This window comes from Clarias gariepinus, chromosome 3 (genome assembly GCF_024256425.1).
Source record: "Clarias gariepinus isolate MV-2021 ecotype Netherlands chromosome 3, CGAR_prim_01v2, whole genome shotgun sequence".
NCBI classification, from domain to species: Eukaryota; Metazoa; Chordata; class Actinopteri; order Siluriformes; family Clariidae; genus Clarias; species Clarias gariepinus.
In genome coordinates, this window is record NC_071102.1 from 35,728,887 (window position 1) to 35,752,629 (window position 23,743).

At 38.2% G+C, this 23,743-nt stretch overlaps 1 pseudogene; it reads left to right on the top strand.

Annotated features, from left to right (window-relative positions):
- The first annotated feature begins 686 nt into the window (after window positions 1-686).
- LOC128518686 (NACHT, LRR and PYD domains-containing protein 12-like) overlaps window positions 687-23,743 on the top strand; it is a 35,611-nt pseudogene continuing 12,554 nt past the window's right edge.

Here is a 23,743-nt window from a genome sequence, read left to right on the forward strand (position 1 = left end):
CTGTCTGTCTTTTGATTTGCATGTAAAAAAAAACAGCATGTATAAATTATTATGAATCAATAATTCATATTATTTACTTATTATGCTATTAGTTATTATTGTAGAAAAAATAATAATCACAGTGTACCTATAAGTTATTACACACTGATCTGCCTGATTGCACAGCTTTATGTTCTGTAGACTGGTTAGATTATTCTTAAAGATTACACACTAAACAGAAGAATGAAATATGTCTGTGAAACTGTACAGTACAGTATATATTCAGAGTGTTATGAATGATCTGTGGTTTATTCGGTGGCACGTTGAGTGACTTTAGTAACTGCGTTGCTGTAATCAGGTGATATAAACCAGATCGCACGAACGTCATCATTCCGAACTTTGCCTTTATTTCCCCCGCGCGCTCAGCCCCGCCCCCCGCTAACCCCGCCCTGTGTAACGGACGGGCTCGTTGACGCGGAATGAAACGACCAACGCCGGGTCTACAACGTGATATATGTGCTTCACTCCATAGAGGAATAACATATGTAACTGTTGGTAATAATAATATTAATATTAGTTATTAGTCCACCCCACTTCCTGATCAATCACTTCCCGCTGCAGTCTCCTGTCCATTTACAGTACGGTCCAGCCGTCCCCAGACCGCGTCCTCTCCACCGCCAGACTCCACCTCCTACAGGAGCGGTCGTGGAAAACGTCAAGCTTTAGACACAGTAAAGTCTATAATTGTACAAAACACCCACGGCTGACAAGGTAAGTGATCTCTCTAATAAACACTGTTAGTGTGCGTTTATATTCAGTCAGGCGCGGAGGCAGGGGGTGGCCGGGGGGGGCCAAGGCCACCCCCCGCCGAACCCCGGCCACCCTATTGCCCCCCATCCATCCCCCCCCCCCCCCTGGTCTGACCACAGCCATCCATGCAACCACCCGCGCGACGCGGAACCTTTTTTGTACTGCCACAGCAATGCCGGACACTTTTGTGTGCGCACATCCTGGTACCGCCAGTGGAGTGGAGTTCTTTTACTGTCATTGAGTGGAGCCCGGTGGAGCGGATATATTTCTATGAGTGAAGTGGAGTGGAGTGGAGCGGAGCGGAGAGGAGTCCAATACCACTGGCGGGAATTTGAAAATGCGACGGAACAACAAATAATTACAGGTAATCTTGTTTAAACACTATTAATCTAATACAAAAGAAAAGATAGTAAAAGTATAAGCATTTTCTAACTTCTTTATGCCTCGGTGAATTCGTAATTAAACTGTTTAGTAAGCTACATAAGGCAAAAAAAGAGAAAAAAATAAAATGATGTCACATTTGTCATTCCAACTAAAGACTGACTACTTTTTGAATAATTTGTTGATAGTTTTGGTAACATGATAATTGACTAGCACATCTATTGATGATATATAACTCCTGCAAATAAGTTAAATCAAACAAAATGTGTTAGTTTGTTAAAAGAATGTTATAGTTTGTTAACTTGGGCTGTCAATTTTATTGTTTGCTTTTGTTAATTTTGCAAGTACTAGCTGTAATGATGGTGATGTGCACTGTATCATATCAGAGCAGCAGACATGAAGAGAAAGGCATCAGACATAATTAATTTTTTTTTAATAAAAAAGTTACACTCAAGTATTTCACTTTCGTAAGTACGCTTTATATGTAAATATGTTTACATATTGTAAATACGTTTTTTATGCATTTTGTAAAGTAGTTTGTAATTGTAACTGACTTGATTTGACTCTCACCTGACTTGGAGACTTTTTTTTATAACTAAAATAAAACAACTAATGGTTATAATAAAACAACTGTTTCCTGTATGTTCTTTCTTAAGGAGGTGTGTGGTTTACAGTAGGTGACCTAAATATAGTTCTAATTTATGCCACCCCCAAAATGATCACATAATCATCCTGGCCACCCCACAGAAAATTTCCTGGCTCCGCCACTGTATTCAGTGTGTGTTTAGAAAACAAGAAGCGCTTTTCCACACTGTTAAAATAACTGGTTTTATTTATATAAGGAGAGGAAGAAGACCAAATCCTCATGTAAAGTTTTTAAAGTTGCGTAGTAGACAGTGGCGGTTCTACACTGAATTGCTCCCGGGTGAGACTCCCTCCCTGCCCCAAAATAATAGAAGATGTAATGGATTTAATGGTTATAATGGGAATTGTATTGGTAAGTATAACAATGTCTGCTGGTATATGATGGATTCTATTGGTGGGTGGGATTGTAAATCCTATTGGAAAAGTGCCGGAAAAACACACTACAATAAGGAATTTTGTAATAGTTTACTGGAAAAAGTTAATGGTTCATAACGGTATTTAATAGAAACCATTAGAATTTCTGTGATGGTTTGTATATTAGGCTTTTGTGTTTTTTTAGCAAGGTAACCATACCAAGCATCATAAGCCAGAGGGCTAACAAACCTAAGAGTTAACGTTATACCACTAATTAACATAATGACATGAATACCTTAAGCATACAGAGAGAATATTGTTGCACACCTTTATCTTTTGCCCATTTCTCCTCATCTTCTTTTCTGTTTTTTTTTTTCCCAAACTGGGCACCTGACAGCTTTGGCTTTTTTCTCTCCATCGCTGTGTTTACTTTGTAATCAACGATTCGACAATCAACAGATTTCCCCCAACGCTGTCACTCACGACCAGAAGTCAAGACTAAACCAATTCACCTCCACAATCGTTTTTTATTACCTATTTTTATTAGCCATTTCACACAATTAAATAAATTTAAAAAGTGCAAATTTTTGATGTGTTTATAATATTTTGAAGGAAATTTCCGTTATTTGTAAAAAATAAAAATAAAATAAAAAGTCAGGTGTCACTGACATCATTTAGCCGCCCCACCATGTCCGCTTCATTTGCGAGAGGTGAACTGTACCTCAACCCCCATCTCCTCTCCTCTCCTCTCCGCTCGCTCAGCTTCTGTGTGGCTCCTTTAGCAGCAGGGACAGCACAGGTATCAAAGATCAGTGGTTCTCAAACTTTCAAGCCAACGACTCCTAATTGAAGATCGATAAGATCTCGCGACCCCCACTATCAAAAACAAGCAATAAACATAACAAGCTGTTCACAGTATTTTGACTACATTTACTATACATTAAAATAATTTTGGCTTACCTTTTAATGGGAAGGGTGTACTTGTTTTTTTGCTTGTTGAGCAATCATGTGTTTTGCCGGGCTTCATACTTTCATGAGCATGTTAACAGTAGAGCAAGTGAATACATACTTTATGAATTCTTCCTGATATTTTCAACGTTTCCTACTTTGGTCTGACGGGGTCTTGCTCTTATGCTTGGTCGATGTACATGGTTTCGATGACTCAGGCAAACTGTCCACAATTTTAGATTTGCAAATAACAAATTTATCCATCTCGGCAGTTGCGGTTTTCACGTGCAGTTGTGCGCTGTAGCAATAACTAGTAAGCCAGTCGCTGCACATTGACATCATATCTTTGAGTCGCGAATTTATTTTTTTTAAACACTCAGTTTAAACACTCACACTCAATCAGTGATATCTTTACAAATCAGAAAATATTTATTTATAGCATTTACGTAATACTGAATACTGAAAAGTGTGTATTATAATCACAAAAAAGGACATAATTTTTTAATCCATCTCGCGACCCTCAGTTTGGGAACCACTGTCATAGATAATAGAAAACTGCTTAGCGGCACAGATTATTATTATTTCTTTCGAGTTCGTGTGCCGCCCCCCACGTCATGAAAAAATCCCGGCCTGGGCGGCTGCCCTGTTCACCCATGCCTAAAACCGCCACTTGTAGTAGAAGAAGCAAGTCGCTCGGTAGCGAGTGTGCTTCGGTAAGCTTGTCTGGCGCCAGGAGAGACTCAGTCAAACACACACACGTTGTCTGTCAGAAAGGTCTCTGTTTATTAACAGCAAAAGATGAATTTTTATATGTTTGACCAAACGCCTGTGCCATCGACATATGTTACTACAAAGAACATAAACCCATTGTGAATGTCCTGGTCAGGGGCATTTCTAGGATTTTCAGTTAAGGGGGGCTTAGCCCCCATAGATGTTTAACACTAGAAGCACCGAGCAGCGGTCATTTGACCGCAAGGGGGTAAAAAAAAAAAATACTTCACACTCGATCAATTTCCAGGACCCTCCTTTCATGACTTTTCCTAGTTCTGTGAGCTTAATCACCCTGTATGCTTAAATTTTTAAAATCGCACCAGTAAAAGCCAATATGAAGCTATTTTGCTCTTATTTACGTGAAATCGCTGACAGCTGCGCGCCGGTCATGCCGTTTTCTGTCTTTTCCAACCTGCGATTCTCATTTCTCTCAGCAGATGGCGCAAGGAATCGCGCATACTATCTATGCGTCATTCAGTGCGTATATGTAACTATCTCAGGTTTCATTCCATATATGCAGTTTATATATATATATATATATATATACATGCTTCCGTAAAATATCGACAATTCGCCATTCGTTCTGCCGTTGATAATCAGCGATATTTTATAAGGACATTTAGGGAATTTCGCTTTACTTAATTTCAAACGTTTTGAGAAAGTTTATTAGTCTGTTCATTCTGTTAGAAGCTTCCGTGAAATTATCTCTAAAACAATATTGTTTTACATATTACATATGTAATGGCCCCTCCTGAGGATATAAAGCCTCATTATTAAATTTGTATAAATCAGATCTACCACATCAGATAATAAACTATGCTATGTCATAACCGAAGCAAACACCACGATTATGCCTCGTTTCGTTCAGTGTTGCTAGGCAACGGACCACGCGCCTAATCGGCGGAAACGTGGTTCACTTGGCCGCGGTGTATTATAAACCTGCGGAATGTTTCACTGCTTATGCATAAAAGCGAGGGAAATGTGAAAGTGATGTGTGGCCACTGAATGAGAACTAAATCAAAGATTTCGGTAACTACACTGAGTGTAACATCTGCATAGTGACACTAAACAGCTGAACAACTTCACTTTTCCGTTTACCTCTGAGAAAGAAAAAAAGCTGTATGTTGTTTGTTTATATGTAGAATGTTTATAAAAGTACACGAAGTAGGCGCGCGCACAGACAGACACAAACGCACACACACACACACACACACCTCCCCTGAGCCCTCGGTCAACATCTAATGACCGTCGATATGCAAATGAGCTAAGACGTAGCCTAACGTGGTGTCGTGTCGGATTTCAGCGGTCACGGAGTGGAAAGACTTTGAAGCAGTTGCAGCGTTTTTTTTCATTTACAAAAAGCACAGCGATGAGTTTACGTTGTTTCACTGTTTATGACAACTTCACTTTTCTGTTTACCTCTGAGAAAAAAAAGCTGTATTTTGTTTGTTTATATTTAGAGTAACACCTTCCAACCACCTCTCATAGTCTATTGTTAGTTTTAATGATTTGGCTGAAACTAATTATCACTGCATAAGTACCCCAACACCATTGATCATGAGTTTCAGCTGAAACTAATACTATACATGCAACAGAAAATGTAGATGCAGATTCCAAATGTATAAAGATGCATGCTATATATATATTCCGCTTCAGCGTGTTTCTTAATCTTTCCATATGTGTGTATATATATATATATATATATATATATATATATATATATATATATACTTTTCAAATAAAATCGCTATTACTTGACCCTGAAGTTTAGTTTAGCACACAAAAACTAAAAAGTCCTTTCTGGTAAATCAACTGCATATGTAGTTTATTTACAGCAATTCATTAATAAAATGAATATACATTGTACAGTACAAGGTAAACACGAGAAAGATTAAAAAATAAAAAAACAAACAGTGTCTTATTTTTAGAAACAGCTTATACTGTGCGTGGAGATGCTGAAATCCCTTGCATGTTGCCCCTCAATTTCGTGCTTCCATTTCAAGTGGAGAGATATTTGACCGACAGCTTAGAACAAAAGAACTGTAGGTGTGATCACAACCCCCTCCGAACGACCGTGCCATCAATCACTGACCACCTCAGAAGTTCCCTCCAATGTATGCTGATGTTTTGCAAGTATTTTTGCAAAACTATGGCACTCTATTTAAAGGTGGTTTGAATGTGTTATTCATTTATTTATTCTATACAAGGGCACTAACTACACAGACCAAACTGATACCTTATTGTATTATACTCATCGCTGTGCTTGTTGTAACTGAAAAAACGCTGCAACTGCTTCAGGGGAGGTGTGTGTGTGTGTGTGTGCGCGCGCGCGCTGCAGCCTGCGAATGAATACGCTCAGCCTAGAACAGAGACATGAGGGACATCTAATACCGCATTGTGTAGTGTCCCTTTTGCAGCGGATTTCTCTGCTACCGCAGATCAGTTTATCAACTTGTAATATATTAATTTACAAAATTAACATGTGCAGACATTTACTTGAGGGGGCGCTGCCCCTCTTGCCCCTGAATAGAGCCAGCCTCGATTACACACACATACACACACATATATATAGCATGCATCGAATACACACACACACACACACACACACACACACACATATATATAGCATGCATCTTTATACATTTGGAATCTGCATCATCTACATTTTCTGTTGCATGTATAGAATTAGTTTCAGCTGAAACTCATGATCAATTTTGTTGGGGTACTTATGTAGTAATAATTAGTTTCTGCCAAATCATTAAAACTAACAATAGACTATGAGAGGTGGTTGGAAGGTGTTACTCTAAATGTAAACAAACTAAATACAACTTTTTTTTTTATCAGAGGTAAACGGAAAAGTGAAGTTGTTCAGCTGTTTAGTGTCACTATGTCATAACCAGTGAAACAACGTGGACTCATCGCTGTGCCTGTTGTAACTGAAAACCGCTGCAACTGCTTCAAAGTCTCTCCTCTCCGTGACCGCTGAAATCCGACACGACACCACGTTAGGCTACGTCTTGACTCATTTGCATATCGACGGTCATTAGATGTTGACCGAGGGCTCAGGGGAGGTGTGTGTGTGTGTGTGCGCGCGCCTACTTCGTGTACTTTTATAAACATATAAACAAACAAAATACAGCTTTTTTTCTCAGAGGTAAACGGAAAAGTGAAGGTGTTCAGCTGTTTAGTGTCACTATGCAGATGTTACACTCAGTGTAGTTACCGAAATCTTTGATTTAGTTCTCATTCAGTGGCCACACATCACTTTCACATTTCCCTCGCTTTTATTACATGAACATAAGCAGTGAAACATTCCGCAGGTTTATAATACACCGCGGCAAAGTGAACCGATTAAGCGCGTGGTCCGTTGCCTAGCAACACTGAACGAAACGAGACATATTCGTTGTGTTTGCTTCGGTTCTGATATAGCATAGTTTATTATCTGCTGTGGTAGATCTGATTTATTCAAATTTAATATTGTTTTAGCGATATTTTCACGGAAGCGAGTTCAGAACTAAATCGCTGCTCCTGCTCCATCCGAAACGTTCAGAAGCTTCAAATAGAATGAACAAACTAATAAATTTTCTCCATACGATATAAAATTAAGTAGAGCTTTCCTTTTTGTTATAGTACGAAGCCCCTAGATGGACAAAGGAGAAGAAAAAACGACAGAAAAAGTCATGCCAAAAACTTTGGGTTATAATGCAAAACATGACTTGTTTTTTTTCTGCCGTTTTTCCCCTTTTCCTTTGTCCCATTAGAGACTCTGTAGTAGGTTTTCTCAGTTGAATATAAAAAAAAGATACCGCTTATTATCAACGCGGGAATGAATGGCGCATTGTCCAAGTGCAAGTTGATCTTGGAGCTAAACTATTTTCTTTGGGTGAAAGCGCCATCTAGCGATCATTGTGTGTCAGCAGCAGCTTCCCATTCAAAACAATAGGCGGTCAAATGACCGCTAAACCGCGTTATTAGTAGGTGACACTGGCGCGGCACTTCTAGTGTTAAACACATATTTGGCTTGTTCAGAATCAGTACTCAAATGCGTCTTCTTGATCACACATGCTGTTTACCATATAAACCTTTTTTTATATACAGAAACAATCAGAAAAATTTAACCAGAAAACATAATATACTGTAACTTTAAACTTACATTGATTAACAATATAAACAACCACCTATGAGGCTGGACAGTGGAATAAACTGTGTGGGTGCCAATAATGTCAAACATTTATCTGTTAATTCTTTGACAATACTGCTGCTTTTTGTTGGAAACTGGCAGACATAAAAAATTGTTTCTGATGCAATGACTTCAATCACTGTTGGAAACACAGTGTTAATGTGCCTGAGAGGCTGCCCTTTTAGAACACTGAACTGTAGAACTGAACAGAAAACTGTAGATGGAAGGTTTTTACAAGTCACATGGGAGTAGGTCTCCAAATGAGCAGCAGGTAAGAATAGAACATCTTTTTTTTCATGTGACTTGAAAAACCTTCCATCTACAGTTAAATATAAATATAAAAAAATTGTCATTATGTTATATAGTTTAATTTAGTGTTTTAGCTACATAAATAAGACAGTAGGTTCTCTATTCAACCCCTTAAAATTTCATAGCTACTAGGTTACTTATTCCAATTCATTAATCTAGACAAACATTGTTTTAATGTAATTATGTATAAGGGTTAACCCCTAGAGGGCGACAAACGCCCAGACGTGGTTTGTGTTTTGTTGTAGTTTTGTTTTGAGTTAGACTTAATTTCCCATAGGGCGCCTCGGTCAGATGAAGAGAGCACCTCGGTTCAGAGCACTGAACCGGGGCGAGTCATTAGTTAGATTTGGTATACATAGTCTGTTTAAGTTGAGCCCTGCGTGTAGCATTTGTTATTGTTATTTTGATGATGACTGTTTCTTACAGTGGGTGGACAAGCGCTATGTTACGTTTACCATCGCGGCGTATGGCGACAGCATTTGGGTTTGTGCGTTTGCTGGCTTTTACCGTTGAGTGGCGCTATATAACTATAGCCTGACGCCTCAGACAACAGTACGTTTTCTCCAGGATTAATGAGCCACAGCTCGTCTAGCGCCGCACGTAGTTGCACATAAAATCAAGTGAAACCTTGTAATTAAACGAAATCATAATCACAGTAGTAACATTACAGTTTAAATTTATAATTTAAATTTAATTTAATATTTTTAGGATCGAATTTAAGCAACGTAAAGTTAATACACTGGGCCTTTAGATTTTATTATGTGTAATTAGAAAAGCTACACGTGTAGGGTCTTGTGTCATCTTATATTTTGTGTTCTTTAAATTTGTAGTAGATTTATTAACTGAAATAAATTAAACTAAACGACTATAAAATTTAAACACTGTCAGATTAATGTGGAAAAACTAGATAAACCAATATAAGCTACATAGCCTTTATAAGACTCTACTTTTATTTAGGTGCAGTAACAATGATGAAAAAACTTGATTTTGTAAAATAATTAAAGTAAACAGGGTGGCTGTTCTGTATTGTTTTCGGTGAACTTGAGCGCGTCAGAAAATGAACCGAAACTCCGTGTGGACTCGCCTCACAGACATGAAAAATATATACTTATAGAAAGCGAAATATCTGCTTTTATATAAAATAAAAAAAAAACGGATAAGATTATGTAGGCCTAAATCGTATGAAAATTGTAGGCGCGTTCAGGCAGAGACGACAAGATGACATTATCACCTTCAGCACAGCCGAAACCAAAGAAATCACTAATTTATCACTTAATTATTAAAATGGTCAGAGTAAGTTTCCTTGTTGTTTTTCCCGACGCATTCATAATCATTACTCTACTTCTGCCGGTGCGCTCTGGAAAACTTCATATAAAACATTCTTTTTAGGTGTGCCAGCTGCCACTGTTCTTATACGGCTCTTTATCGGAGTAAATTATTCATCTTGTAACTTTCTGCTTAACATGATACTGTATGTATCATGAGCCATTGATCAGTGACTTATGTAAATGACTCAGTTTAGATGTAAGTAAATGCTGCGCTGTTTGGGGGAGGGACGTGCTAATGACGATTTGGTCTGCTGTGTGTGTGTGTGTGAGAGAGAGAGAGAGAGAGAGAGAGAGGTGTCACCAGGTCTTACATACTCATGAAAAGTCGTAAATTATTTAGTGAAACATAGGCTCTGCTGAAAAAAGGCACATCAGTCATTTTACCCCAAATAAAAGGGGGTAAAATAAATAAACCCAAGATGCGTGTTTCTTAGCCCCACCCCCGTGAACACAGCGTATACAGAGAAAAGCGCGTCCACGAGAGGTTGTGCTCAGATCACTCAGCTTCTGCAGATTTTAAAATTTACAGTGTTACCGTTTTTTTAATCGCTGGAATAGAAGAGATAGAAAGTTTCCTCATCATAACATGCCTTGTATTGTTTTTAATTAGTCTATACACAACCCGTGATTTTTATATATACTCGTACATACTCAGCAAAAAAAGAAATGTCCTCTGACTTTCAACTGTTTTTACTTTAAGTAAACTTAATGTGTAAATATTTTTATGAACACTAAAAGAGTAAACACCATAAGACATAAACTAAAAGTGTCCCTGAATGAAGGGAGGCTCAAAATCAAAAGTACCAGTCAGTATCTGGTGTGGCCACCAGCTACTTGAAGTACTGCAGTTCATCTCCTTCTTATGGACTGCCTATTGCGGACAGTCTGAGCACTGATGGAGGGATTGTGTGTTCCTGGTGTGACTCGGGCAGTTGTTGTGGCCATCCTGTACCTGTTAGCAGGTGTGATATTCGGATGTACCGATCCTGTGCAGGTGTTGTTACACGTGGTCTTCCACTGCGAGGATGATCAGCTGTCCTTCCTGGACAAACATCCCAGGACAAATAGAAATAAGAGCCCCTGATTATACGGCATAAATATTATTAAATATTACAACAAAATTCCTCCGCGCTCGAGAAAACTTTACGCGTGCGGGTGTGCGCTGATTAGGATTAAAGAGGAGGAGATAAACAACGATAGCCCACGTTTAGAAAAGCAGTTTTATTTAGACTATATAAAATAATCCTGCATCTATTTTAAGGCGTCACAATGACGACAAAACTTAATGATTTTGTAAAATAATTGAAGTGAACGCTATTTTGTATTGTTTTCGGTGAACTTGAGCGTGTCAGAAAATGAACCGAAACTCCGTGTATAAGTGAATTATTAAAATGGTCAGAGTCAGTCTCCTTGCTGTTTTTCCCCCAACACTTTATGCGTGCAGCTGAGCACTGATTAGGCTACGTAGGAGGTTAAAGATGAGGATCACGATATGTCACGGCGTGCGTCTGTGATTGGCGTGCGCCCAAAGCTACTATCGCTCCTCGCTCCCTCCGTAGGCTCCCTAGATAGGCGGCAGGTATGTAAAGGGAAGTACGTGATGCGGACATTGGAATTCCGCCTATTGATCCTCGCGCTCCCGTGGCACCTTCATTCCGTGCAGGCGCGCTGCCTCCGCGTGCTCCGTTCTGCCACTTTGCCCACCGCCACCTGTCACCAGCTTTGTACCTGCATGCCAGCATAGCACAGCCCCCGGATTTGCACGTGCACTTCATCCTTTCCCCTTTCTTTCCGTCCTCCCTCCTTTAACCCTTTCCTTCCCTATTTTACCTAAATAAATCATCCCTTTTCCCGTAAGACCTCGCCTTGTGTCCGTGCTTCATGGTGCCGCCCGTGCAAATAGGCTCGAACCCGTTACAGATACCAAACCCCGAGACGAAACCTTATTTAAATTAAATTAACAAATATTGTAAGTAAACAACAGTAGCCCAATTTAGAAATTCTTTCCGAGGCTGCGTTGAGCCGGTGTTATGCGCAGAATGCCGGGAGATTTCCTGAAGCTCAAATCTCCGAAAACTTCACTTCTTCACAATAACAGTAATATTTTAAACATTTTGCAGGCCGCTGTTTGGAGAAAATAGAGAATAAAGAATAAACCAGTTGTTGGGTCGAAATAACCCAACCAGGTGTTCATTTGTAAATGACTCACTACATCTCATATGACCCAACATGAGCAACACAACAATGTGTTTAAAGTACCCGGAATAACCCAGAATTTTGACCCAGCATAAACCACCCAACAATGTGCTAACAGAACACAGCATTTTTAGTGCGTCTTTTTTGAGTTATTGTAATGTTTTATTCTGACAGGCTATTTAACTTGTTATTTCTATATTTAAAGTTTGATGTATTTTTTGATTTATTTTTTACAATAGCAATAAACCAATACAAACAGAGATAGACGTTATAACAGTTCATTCTTCGTACAAATAAAATTATCAGCTAGTGAACTTGATATTCTGTCCAAACAACATTTAACTAATGTTTGTTTTTTTTGACTCATTATTATACAATAAATATCAATATCTTCAGATTTTTCCTTTTTTGTTGTATAAAGTTCTTAGATGTGAAAATTACAATTACTGTAGTATTTCTTCGATACAACATTTTGTTAAGACTTTTTTTTATGACTTAATTCTATTTACAACTGCGTAGAGTGAAAAAAGTCACTTTTAATGACTTTAAATTGCAACTGATTTATTTTGGCTGCTGCCGTTTTCCCACAGGGGTGGGTTTTTTGGTTTTCCTTAATATATCAAATAAAAAGATTACCTGGAACTTCTCGTCTCAGCCTCTGCAGTTATGCCACGCTGACACAAACACCCACAACATGACAGAATGCTACACCGTACCAGTGGCATAGCAGAGGGTTCTCACCTAGATTTTTTTTGGGGGGGTGGGGTAGCAGCGATGATAGCGTTGGAGAGACTTTAGGAGCGGACGGCGGGCAGGACGGGGAAGGGAACTGTACCAGACTTGGTTTGTGTTTTGTTGTAGTTTTGTTTTGAGTTAGACTTAATTTCGCATAGGGCGCCTCGGTCAGGTGAAGAGAGCACGCACCTGAACCGAGGCGAGTCATTAGTTAGATTTGGTATAAATAGTCTGTTAAAGTTGAGTTCGGCGTGTAGCATTTGTTATTGTTATTTTGATGATAGTTGTTTTAGTTTAAAGTAAGATGATATATTAAAGTTCTCTATAGGCTCTAGGAAAAGAGCTTTGTTTTTTTTGGTTTACCTAAATATATCAAATAAAAAGATTACCTGGAACTCCTCGTCCCAGCCTCTGCAGTTATGCCACGCCGACACAGATACCCACAACATGACAAAATAAGCATCTTTTTAATATAATTTTTTTTTGTTTCTATTCATTAAAAAAAGTAAATTTTTCTAAATCAAAGTGACAAAAACTCTACTCTACAATACAATATTTATTACAAAAAAAGATTTTTTTTATCTCTGTAAATCTCACTGTTATGCGGTTAACATGAGTGCACCGAATGCTGTCTGTCACTATTTTTAATCATTTATGTGCATAATTCTATGGTAGTTAATGCCATAGGCACTGTGCAATGTTTTATAAGGTTTTCCAATAAAAACGATTTGTGATTGTTTTATAAAGTAGATTTCAGGTTCATATGTATTAAGGGCTTCGTTTTCACTAGAGGAAACAGCTGGTGTGATGAGGGTGAACACAGCGAAGATTTAACTGAAGATATAAAATAATTCTAACACCTCAAAATGACATTGATATGAAAATATAGTAAATATTCATTAAAATAATAATTCACAAGCACAATATTTACAAATGGGGGATTTGTTTTTAAGGAGAGAAAAAAAATATTTTTCATAATACAAAATGCTTCTTATCTCCCAGGTTTTTTTTTTGTAAATATGCATACGCATCTATAATTGTTTACATTTATACATATAAAGATAAAAAGAAATACATTTGCTAAATACAATTTTATGCCCTTTTATGGATTGTTTAATAACAGGTAAACATATACAGTAAATGTTAAATGGCCAGTTTGCCAAATTATCATAATTACTAGAGATTGGGGAAAAAATGAATTCACTTACTTTTCACTTTTGTGTGTGTGTATACCAATTACTGTATTCCCACACTGACTGCAAAATCATTTTATTATTATTATTTTTGCTGTTATTGTTATTTATATATGTTTGCCCTTAAAGTGTTAAAATTATCGTGTTCCTCTACAATCCTGCAAATATTAATGTTAAAAATATAAATGTACATCTTGTAATAATGTATCTGGTGATTCCTATGCCTAGTAATTGCTATAGTAGACCATAGTGTTCTATTACATACTGTAGTATTTACTCTACTAATATTTACAGCATACCATAGTCATATTTGTATTTTTTATGGTTATATCTGTTTAAATGTTGCTGAAATATGTCATTTGTAAATGGTAAAAAGTGTTAAGGCGTTAAATATCCCTGAAGGATAAAACATTTAAAACTTGTAGTCAGTTATGGCCACCACATTGTTGTTAGGCTGTTGCTATGGCTGATGAGCCATCATAATTAAGTTAGCAACTGCAAACTTAATTAACGTCAGGCTTCATAAAAAGGAAAATAAAATTCACCCTGAACAAACATTGTGTGTGTGTGTCTGTGTGTCTGTGTGTGTGTGTGTGACCAGTGCAACCTACTGTAGATAAGGGTTCAGCAGTAGCCATCTGTGTGTCCATGAAGAGCGACAATGGATTTACCTGTAACCTTTAAAGAGAACAGAGAGTTAACGCCAGGAGACAGGTAACAACCCTTCACTTGTTTCTCTATTCAGCTTATATCTAATGGTTAACCATGTTAATACAACAAGCTTAATCCAGTTTAGGGATAAATTTATTGTTCAAATGATGTAAGTATTATATACATACTGTTTACTTTAGTATAAGCACCGTTACACCTTATAATAAACATAAATAAACATGAATTAAAGACATAATTAAAGTAAAAGCACCATTTGGGGTAAACCATGGAGGTTTAATACAATGATATGACATAAAATTGTTTGGCTGAAGCCATAATGGTTAATTAAAAATTTTAATTCTAGCCTATGGAAATCGGCTGCTTTGCCATGTTCAATAAAATGTGCAATAGTAGTCTGAAAGTATAACCAGTTTGATTTGCTTTGAGTCGTGTCAACTGCAGCGTGGTATTACTAACCAATCTCAGCCCATGGCAAGACAACAGAATGGTTTTAATAAATATGGAAATTACTAATAGTTTTAGAATTTCCGTTTGTAAAGTGTCTTTAGCATCAGTGATTAGCTCATGAGTGATTAACATTAGTTGGGCAGCACTGGGTTCGATTCCCACCTCAGGTCAGTATTTGCATGTTCTCCCTGTGCTTTGTGGTTTCCTCTGATTAATCCGGTTTCCTCCAACAGTCAGAAGACATGCAGATTAGGCTAACTGGTGTTTCCAAATTGTCTATAGTGTATGTGCCCTGCAATACCCTGTCCATGGAAAATAAATAAATGGTTAACATTAGCTTGTCTTTTGCACATTACACTACATTACAGTGGAACCTCGGATTACGAGCATAATTCGTTCCGGAAGCAGGCTTGTATTCCAAAACACTCGTAATTCAAAGCACATTTTCCCATAAGAAATAATAGAAATTAAAATTATTCGTTCCACAGCCCAAAAAAATTAATACATAAAAATAATTAACACAAGATATAAAGTAAAAACAAAACAAATTAACCTGCATGTTACCTTAAAAAAAAGTAAAAATAAATCTTGACCAATAAGTGTTTCCATTTATGTGCACATGCACTGTGTGTGTGTGTTTTTCTCTCTCCTGCGTTGCTGAGTGTGTTATGTGTGTGCGCAAGCGTAATTTGACACTGTGCCGGTTGTGTGAGTGAAGCACCTTCTCTCTGTTTTACACACACACACAAACACATTAAAGGCGAGAGAGAGAAAGAGTGTGTGACCCGGCACGGTGTCAAATTACGCGCGTGCACACACATAGCACACACTCAAAAACTGACACACACTAATGACGAGAGTGTGTGTGCGAACCTGCGCGTAATTTGACACCGCGTAGGTTCGCGCGCACACACTCTCGTCGTTAGTGTGTGTCAGTTTTTGAGTGTGTGCTATGTGTGTGCGTAACACACTCTTTACATAACACACACACTCTGCAGCGCAAAAGAAAGAAAAACACACACACACATAACACACACACACTCAAACACTGACACACAGTAAAGGCGAGAGAGAAAGAGAGCGTGTGTGTGTGTGTGTGTGTGTGTGTGTGTGTGAACCGGCGGTGTCAAATTATGCGCGCACACACATAACACACACACTCTGCAGCGCAAGAGAAAGAAACACACACACGGATTGATTATACCAGTAAGAGACGAGCACTAAGACCCAGCAGGGGAGATGAATACCCGCAGCGCCAGAGAGAGATAAACCGTTGGCTCAGTTGTGATGACGCGACGCTCTGTGTCAAAACAAGAAGCACATGCGTTATACATGATACTCAGAGCTTGTAAACCACGACAACGCTTGTTTTTTAAGTCAAAATTTATTAAAAATCTTTGCTCGTCTTCCGGAACACTCGTAAACCGCGTTACTCGTAATCCGAGGTTCCACTGTATTTCATTTGTCAAATATAACTAACACTACAGCCATATAATATATCAGAACAAATAATATATTTGTATATTGAAATTAAAACACAAACCCACACACTTTTCTGTAGATTTAATCTATGTTGCATGTAAATTAGTTTGACCAATTTAATTTTTTGTTACATGTCTATTACCCTTTCACAGGTGTAAGTCAGCAACCACTGAGCATCTTCTGGATGAATACAAATTAAATCTAATAAAGAAGTTTCAGCACATAAATGATGTGATGACTAACCAGGGAAACCCAATCTACACAGAGCTCTACATCACAGAAGGACATAGTGGAAAAGTCAATAGTGAACATGAGGTGAGACAGATCGAGGCAGCATCCAGGAGAGCAGCAACTGAGGAAAATCCAGTCAACTACAGTGAGATCTTGCGGCCTTCGAGTGGCGCAGTGGTTAAGCGCTCGCCCTATCATCCGGAGATCGCTGGTTCGGACCCCGAGAGAGAGCTGATTGGCCGAGCTTTCTCAGGGGGGAGGGATGAGAGGTACTTGTGCTCCCACATTAATCACGGCTCTACAGCCAATCAGGAGTGGCTAGCGCTTTCCTCCGAGTGTGTTACTCCGCCCCTAACGGTGCGTGAGCGAGCTGTTCGAAAAGATGCGGTCGGCTCGCGTCACGTGGTTTGGAGGAAACACGGGATAGCTTTCGTCCTCCCGACTGAGTGGTTGTAGTAGCCTTGATGTGTGTGGGAGCCTCCTAGTGACGGGGAGGAATTGGCCACGATTAGATTGGGGAGAAAATCGGGGAAAAAAGAATTGGACAGGACTAAATTTATAAAAAAAAAAATGAAAAAAATAAATAAAAAAAAACTACAGTGAGATCTTTAAACTCTTATCTGAAGAAGACAAACCTATCAGATGCGTTCTGACAAAGGGAGTTGCTGGCATTGGAAAAACAGTCTCTGTGCAGAAATTCATTCTAGACTGGGCTGAAGGGAAAACAAATCAGGATGTTCATCTCATATTTCCACTTCCTTTCAGAGAGCTTAATTTGATCAAAGATCAAAAACTGAGTCTGATGGAGCTCTTTTGATTCTATTTAAAAGAGATAAAAGAAACAGACATTTCCAGCTTGGACAAAGTTCTGTTCATCTTTGATGGTTTGGATGAGTGTCGTTTCCCTCTGGATTTTCAAAACACAGATAGATTGTGTGATGTAATTGAATCAGCATCAGTGCCTGTGCTACTGATAAACCTAATCAAAGGGAATCTGCTTCCCTCTGCTCTCATCTGGATCACCTCCAGACCAGCAGCAGCAGATCAAATCCCCTCTGAGTGTGTTGATCGAGTCACAGAGGTACAAGGGTTCAGTGACCCACAGAACGAGGAATATTTCAGGAGGAGGATCAGTAATCAAAGCCTGAGCAACAGAATCATCACACACTTGAATTCATTAAGAAGCCTCTATATCATGTGCCACATCCCAGTCTTCTGCTGGATTTCAGCCACTGTTCTAGAGAGAATGTTGGGTGAAGCAGAGAGTGGAGAGATCCCCAAGACTCTGACTCAAATGTACACACACTTCCTCATCATTCAGACAAACATCATGAAGAAAAAGTACCCAAAGAGCAGAGAGGCAGATAAAGAAATAATCCTGAAACTGGGGAAAGTGGCTTTTCAGCAGCTGATGAAAGTAAACCTGATCTTTTATGAAGAAGACCTAATGGAATGTGGCATTGATGTGGCAGAAGCAACAGTGTATTCAGGAGTGTGTACACAGATCTTCAGAGAGGAATTTGGGCTTCACCAAAGTAAAGTGTACTGTTTTGTTCATCTGAGCATTCAGGAGCATTTTGCAGCTCTGTATGTGCACCTAACCTTCATGAATGAAAAGATAAATGTTCTTCAGCAGAATCTGTTTTCTAAAATGATGATCAAGCTTAGTCTAATCACAATTTCAGATGTACACAAGAGTGCTGTAGATCAGGCTTTACACAGTGAAAATGGACACCTGGACTTCGCTTTCTTCTGGGTCTTTCACAAGAGTCCAATCAGATCCTCTTACCAACCATAGTGACACAAAAAAGAAGTAGTTCTAATAACAAAAAGGAAACTGTTCAATACATTAAAAAGAAGATCAGGGAGAATCCCTTAACAGAGAAATCCATTAATCTGTTCCACTGTCTGAATGAACTGGAAGATAATTCTCTTGTTGAGAAAATCCAGCGCTACTTGCACACTGGAAGATTTAAATGGATGAAACTTTCACTTTCTCAGTGGTCAGCTCTGGTATTTATATTACTGAACTCAGTACAGGATCAGGATGTGTTTGTTCTTAAAAAGTATATCAACACATGTAAGAAATACTGGACACCAGATGAGGTACTTCCGAAGCTCCTGCTTGAGGTTGCAGCATCCAGAAAAGCTGAGTAAGGAATGTGCTGTCACACTGTTACACTATCCTTGCATGCAACCCCTGACAAAATACATAAACACCAGCACAGTTTTTGTTGTGCAAATAAATCACAAATATGAAACAAAGTATTTGGCATCATGAAAGATTAAAAGGGGACATGCCTTAAAAAGTTGTTGTTTGAATCCAGATTAAGACAGGATCTAAACATTCCAATCAATAATTAATTGTGTTAATTAATTGATTATAGTTAATTGAACATGCATGGAACATATTGTTTAAACCCTTTACAATAAAGATCTGTAAAGTTATTTGGATTTTTACAACATAAAAAAAAGGGAACAACTGAACAACTGAAAAAGGGACGTTTCTTTTTTTGCTAAGTATATTTCTAGTTCAGTAAGCTCCATTGTTATACCAAGTAGAGCAAAACTAACCTGTGTAACTTAATATCTGACTTGATATGAAGGGTAACGTTTACTGTATGCACCTAGAACATCCAGCCAGTAAGCTTTTTTATTAGTCCAACCTAGGTAACAAAAAACATGTACAGTGGAACCTTGGATTGTGAGCAAAATCAGTTCTGGAAGTCTGCTCGTATAAGTTAATTTTCCCTTAAGAAATAATAGAAACTCAGCTTGTTCGTTCCACAATTAATTTTACCTTGGAAAAAAGTAAAAATAAATCCTGATGAATAAGTGTTTCCCTTAGTGTGTTTGTGCGCACACTCGCTGTGTATGTATACAGTATGTGTATGTGTGTTTGTGCGCATGTGCTGTGTATGTGTGTGTGTATGTGTGAAGATAAAGTATGGCAAGAGAAAAAATGACTCCCTCCCCCCTCCCTCCTCTCATCTTACACAGTCACCCTAACTCCTATTTTATTTAAAAGTAGGAAGTACTACTGTGTGGGACGACTGAAACAGAAACATTAACGGAAACACTGCTTCATTAGGAAACTTAACAAGAAAATGACCCTTAAGTGTAAAGTAAAAATAAAACAAATTAACCTGCACTTTACCTTTGAAAAGAATCATGACAAAACAGTGTTTTCGTTAGAGCGTGTGTGTGTGTTTGTGTGTGTGAAGGCGAGAGGTGGAGGGAACGGGCACAGTCTAATGTCTAATGACGCGCGCACACACATTAGCGAAATCAGTGCAGGGATACTTGCTTCTGCTTTACATGCGTACACACGTGTTATAATAAACAGTATATGCGCACGTAAAAAGTACATTGTACATTTCCAATTTTAAAAATAACCTGTTTATTAGTGTATACTATTATTGCATCATGCATTGTGGTCTTTCCTTTAGCTTTAAGGAGTGTTATATGACTGAGAAAGGTTGCACAGCTTTGGCCTCAGTACTCAGCTCTGAATTCTCCAATCTGAGAGAACTGGATCTGTCTGGGAATAAACTCAGAGTCTCGGCAGTGAAGTGTCTTTCTGCTGGACTGGAGAATCTTTACTGTAAACTGGAGACACTGAAGTAAGATCATCTCTCTAGCAGTCACATGACCTGCTCCTCAGTAAGATACATCCTCTAATAGTGAGACTGAATCAGAGACTTTAAGTTTAGCATCAAATATTATAAGGAGGAGGATAATTTCCAAGTCATCTCAGTTACACTTATATCATGTTCTTTCTCTGTTTTGATTGAGCAGGGAAAGGTTCAAGGTTAAGTTTCCCAAAAGCATCACAGCTCAAACATATAATTTAATGGTACAGAGATCATCACTTTAAACACACTTATGCTATGTTACTGTTATGTCCTTGGACGTATTTGTTTTTTTTTCTTTATCTTTCTCTGTCCCTCTCAACTCCCCACTTACAAGGAAATGGCTACCACCTGACATCATTGATTGGCTGTGCCCACTGATTGGAGGATGAGAGAGAGCAGTTGGGATTTAAACAACATCGCTAACATGGCCCAGTGTGGCTGAGTGTGTGAGAGAGAGCATGCTGTGAGGATCCTTTCCCACTTTTTGATCCTAAGAATCCTTTTGTTGATTTGTACTTTTGTTAAGTTTCTGAGTAGAGTTGTCTCTTACTTCTGAGCTATATTTATCCTTATAGTTAAGAAAAACACTCTTTGTAAGTAATCATTGTTATTTGTTTATGATGAGGCATTAAGTTTTTTTTTGTAACTGATAATTTAGACTCCGTCCACACAAAGCCGGTGCTTTCCCTATCCGATCAATTTTTTTTTTTGTGAACACGGCGTCGTCTCAAAAAATATCTGCGTACACACGAAACCACTGAAAACGGTGTAGTATATATGCCAGATCAGTATGGGGCGCTGTAATTCTGCCATAGAGATACACTACACGGAGAAAAAGACTTTGAGCATGCGCATAACCTTGCGCACTGGTGTTGTCCATTATCGCTTGTTGCTCATAACAGTTGCATAGAAGCAACAGATTTTGCTGTAATAAAGCTAGTAGGCTTTGTAGCAACACAAACACAATCATGTAGTCCGCCATTATTGTTGTTGCTGTTACGTGTGACCAACCGACATGTGATGACATCATCGTTTCACAAAATATACGGATTGGCCGTACACACGAAGACACAAGGGTGTCGTTTTTAGATTTATTCACTTTGGGACCGGGTTTCAAAAAATAGCGGTTTCAGTCTCCTAAAACGCCGGGTTCGTGTGGAAGAAACGGCAATATGATAAAAAATTTATACGTATACAGCGAAACGCGTCTCCGTGTGGACAGGCCCTTAGTTTGGGGTTTAGTAGGTGTCGTTTTTGTTCGAGTCTGTTTCTTTCCTGGTTGTTAGTTAAGGTTTAGGGTATTTTGATGTACTGTTGTTTCTTTTTCTTTTGGCAGGTTAGTTAGATTCTCAAAACCAGTTATAGGGGTTTTGTTTGTTGTTTTGGCCTGAGCCCCCTCTTGAAGTCTCAAACCCTGTTTAAAGCCTCCTAACAATAAACATGTTAAGTTTTTCTCCTATATTTGTTGTAATGTAAGTTTAATTTTTTCTTTAACCTATGAAGGTTGATGATTGGTCAGCGGTGCTACCAGACACACACACAGCTTCTGCTTTATTTTGTTGTGTGCCGTTTCGCACTAGACGTAAAAATAAGTGGGCTCGTAACACTTACTCTCTCTCTTAGATAATAGGATTTTATCTTTGCAGTGTTCTTCAAAAAGATGCATTGTCCTAAAATTTCAATACTGACTGATTAATCTGATGTATAATGATCAGATCACAATATTAGTTCTGTTTTCTACATATATTTGATGCAAATAAATTTCTCTTTTATTGGAATTGATCCTAAAGTGATATTTCATGACAGTTTTAGTAATGGCATCATAATAATCAGAGATAATTTTTCATTATGAGGTAAAAAGTACGCTTTGTTACTTTGCATGCAGAGTGGAAATAAGTGGTCTCATTTCTGTGTTGTATTTTCAATTATTTATTTGTAAATGTAGTTAAAGCTATATGTTTTTTGTTTAAAGGCAAAGGTCAATTCTGGTTACTCCACTTTGTAATATAAGGACGTAGTTGAATGGGATGTTAACCATGACTTTAATGTCATACTGCAGGATGGAGTTTTGAGTCGTAATATCACTAAAAATCTATAAATACCTCATAAATAAATAAACCTTTGCCAGGTGATTAGGCTTAGAGGGTAACTCAACCTAAGTGATAAGTCTCTCATTTGGGACAGATGGACTACCCAAAGTCTGTTTACCATCTTTTTATGATGTGTTTTTTATTACAGCAAGTGTGATTGCCACTGCTTTTGTTGTACAACGGGTTTTTGTATTTTTAAAATGTCTGTCAGATAGTAGGTCGTTAACATAGAGTTTTTGTCCCTCAACTTTTCTTAGCATCACTCAAAACTGGTTGGAGAGAATACAGTATAATGAAACTTTTGCAGTGCTTTGATATCTGCCTAAAGTTTAACCTGCACCATACTGTAGGTAAAATCAAGATGTTGAATAAAAGCTTGTAATTAACATTTATGTAATGGATTCAATAGTCTACTTTAAAATAAGATACTAATAAGCTACTTTCTCAATGTAAACAAACACCCACACCTATAGATATTAATTTAAAAAGCTAAACTGAATAACCTTATGGGGTGATTAGATAATATTTTCACCACTGAATTAACAGCACTGAAGTGGTACAGTATAAGTAAAATTCAACGCGCTTGAGTAATTATACAGTACATAGACTGACTCTCATACACACACACACACAATAGAATCTATAATTTATTTATTGCTTTCGTACAGTGCCATAAAATTATTTGCCCCTTCCTGTTTATTTATTTATTTTTTGCATATTTGTCACATTTAAATAGATCAGATCATCAAACTAATTTTAATACTATAGAAAGATACCTCGAGTAAATACAAAATGCTTTTTGCATTTTTCAAACATTATGATTTAATTTACCCACTTTTTTGCAGAATTCAGCCACATTTTAGGGTTTAAACTGTTTAAGGTCATGCCACAGCATCTCAATCCCAGGCTCGATTGTCGTCTCTGTGTGCATGGAGTTTGTTTGTTCTCTCCGTGCTTGGTGGGTTTCCTTCGGGTACTCAGGTTTCCTCCAACAGTCCAAAGACATGCAGATTAGGCTAATTGGCGTTCCCAAATTGCCCGTAGAGTGTGAGTGTGTGGATGTGTGTGTGCCCTGCGATGGATTGGCACCCTGTCCAGGGTGTACCCCGCCTCATGCCCTAAGTCTCCTGGAATAGGCTCCAGGTCCCCCGCGAATCTGAATAAAGCAGTATGGAAGATGAGTGGGAAGTGGACTTGCTGTTTTGGATCATTGTCCTGCTACATAATAAAAGTGCGCTTAAGCTTGGGGTCACAAACTGATGGGCAAATATTTTCCTTTAGGATTTTTTGGTAAAAAGCAGAATGCATGATTTCATCAATTATGGGAAGTTGTCCAGGTCCTGAAGACAAAAAAGGC